This window comes from Priapulus caudatus, unplaced genomic scaffold, assembly GCF_000485595.1.
Source record: "Priapulus caudatus unplaced genomic scaffold, Priapulus_caudatus-5.0.1 Scaffold76, whole genome shotgun sequence".
NCBI lineage: Eukaryota > Metazoa > Priapulida > Priapulimorpha > Priapulimorphida > Priapulidae > Priapulus > Priapulus caudatus.
Genome location: NW_014577137.1, coordinates 317,060 through 319,559, shown reverse-complemented (window position 1 = coordinate 319,559; position 2,500 = coordinate 317,060).

Genomic DNA, 2,500 nt, shown 5'->3' with positions numbered 1-2,500 from the left:
GGAACTATGTCCTTAAAACCTTTGTACAGGAGCTGACTGGGGAGCAACTTGGGGGCAAAGGCTTTGACTGGGGGGGGGGCAAATGACCCCCATCCCCCCTTGGCGCCGCCACTGGCAGTTGCACATTCCCGCAGACGTAGCGATTTCACAGCAATTTTTACAGCGATTCTAGAATCGCTGTCAAGTTGCATGAAAAAATCGCAGGTCTGCGCTAGGCTTAATCCATTTTCCCCGTCTTCACGTCCGTATTTATACCCTGGGCGTGGCTTTTCCGTGGCCACGTGTAGACTAGTAGTTAGACGTTAGTATAGACTAGTGCCAATGCTGCAACAGGCAAGTGAAATGCCCGTCTATAATCATAGCGTCTAATCCGAGTCGAGCAGCGGCGTGTTTGCTGAACGCGCGCTCTTCACATTAGGACCTCGTTAAGCGCGATCAACTCGTACGATGGTGATCGTAACTTCCCAGTTAAGTTAAGAGATTAGTCAAATGCCTCGGCATCAGTAGTCTGCTGATCTAGTGAACCACCCAGTGTGGAGGGAGCCGATGTGAGCTCCCATCGGCTCCCTCCACACAGGGTGGTATGTACATCCCGCTGCGTACAACGGCTGGTACATGGGGATTTTCGTGATCCGCAGGTAATGATATCGGTGGGTTGACTGTCGGTGTGACCTCCTTATATAGGGTGCTCCTTGCACGACTCATGAAACGAAAGTTTCGATGTAGAGATTCAAAATAACAGAACTTGCACTTTTGTGAATAACACAAGTATAACGAGTAAGGAGGGGTGGGTGTTTTGGGCCCTTGGGGTACATTACTAGTGAACCTTTCCCTGTAATGTGGGTGGCAATTTATCTAACATGGGTGACATTTTCAACCCGTGTTTGTAAGAATAAAATGACCATGTAGGTGCCCTCACGGGTAAGACTGAATGGCTTAATTACTGAGTGCCTTGCGCTCATTAACTGCTACGCTATTGCCCCGGGCTCTGCTCGCCTCTTTAAAGTACCGTCATTTAGAAATCTTCACTCTTTCAGGTGGATTTCTAAGTTCTGCTAATGGGCGCAAAGCTTCGTGTGACCATATCTCACTATCCTCTCGCTATAGTCTCCCCTTTACGTACGTGGACTATTTTCAGCGAGTCTGGGTACTATTCTACGTATTTACGTACGATTTCGGGCATTGCACGACGCAGTTGAAAACTCGTAAGCCATGAGTAAAGCAACAGACTAACATTCAGGATCGGTATGATGAAGGCGGTGGCGGTAGGAAAACTGCTCGATTGTTTCGCTAACACACTCGTATAGTATGAAGCCTGCGTTTTGAAAACGATCGTTTCCACTTTAATTACGAAAAAAGGATGTGCCGACACAAAATTGCTTCACTCACCCGTAATACATATTGTAGTGTCGTTCATCTCTTGTGCTCTTGTTCGCTTGCTTGCCAGCCGTAGGCTTCCTATTAAGCTGATTTAGCGGCTGCTGTCTCAGCGGCTGTGGTTCGTTCGTGTGACCGCCTTCTTCTCTTCCTTGCGTCGTCGTGATCGCATTCTGCAGTTATTCGCTTCGCCGTGATCGTATTCTGCAGTTCTTCGCTTCGTCGATAGCCAGGTTGTAGAAACTCAGAGTTCTGGCTTATATGCACCTTAGCGGCAGCATCCTTGTTCGTAGGTGTTGCCATACTCAAAATTCGCATGAGCATAAGGTCAATACTTCATTCTGAACGTCACAGCAGTATGCTGCAATCAATAGTCATCCTCTTCTTCTTCTTCTTCATCGTTACAGCTGTCTCCAGTCAGTGTTTCTCTCGACTACCGTGCATCGTATTGCGGCCAGTACGTTCTCTTCGTTGTGTCCACAAAGAAAATGAATACACCAAGTTCTTTGATTGACAGCACTAAATGTAAGGACGTTTTACCTACGTCTCTGCGCGGGTAGTCAATGACGGTCGAACGCCAGTCGCCTATTAACTTCCACGGGCTACGTACGTACGCATGAATGTATGTATGTATGTATGTGTGTATGTGTGTGTGCGTGCGTGCGTGCGTGCGTGCGTGCGTGCGTGCGTGCGTGCATGCATGCATGCATGCATGCATGCATGCATGCATGCATGCATGTATGTATGTAGGGGAACCCGGGGCAAAGCGGAACACGAGGCAAAGTGGAATTGTCTCAGCAGATCTATGTTGATGCCCCCATCTATCTGTGACTGTTTTCATTAGAAGCTCAGTTGATGATGCATCGTTTTTGATGGATTCCATTTGCATGAATCAGCTATGTACATTTTTTTGGACGAAAGTCTGTTTTTTATGTGTTTAAACGGATATTTCTTAAAAATGAATCATCTGCTAAATCACTGTGATCTTGTGGAATTCTTATGTAGGCTATTTTGTTGAATCTAAGGCCTATGTGTGCCATATGCATGATGAAATTCTTTGCGTAGTTGTCTGCACAGCGTAACGCCACATCACATGTATAGAAACTATCATGTGTTCGGGGCA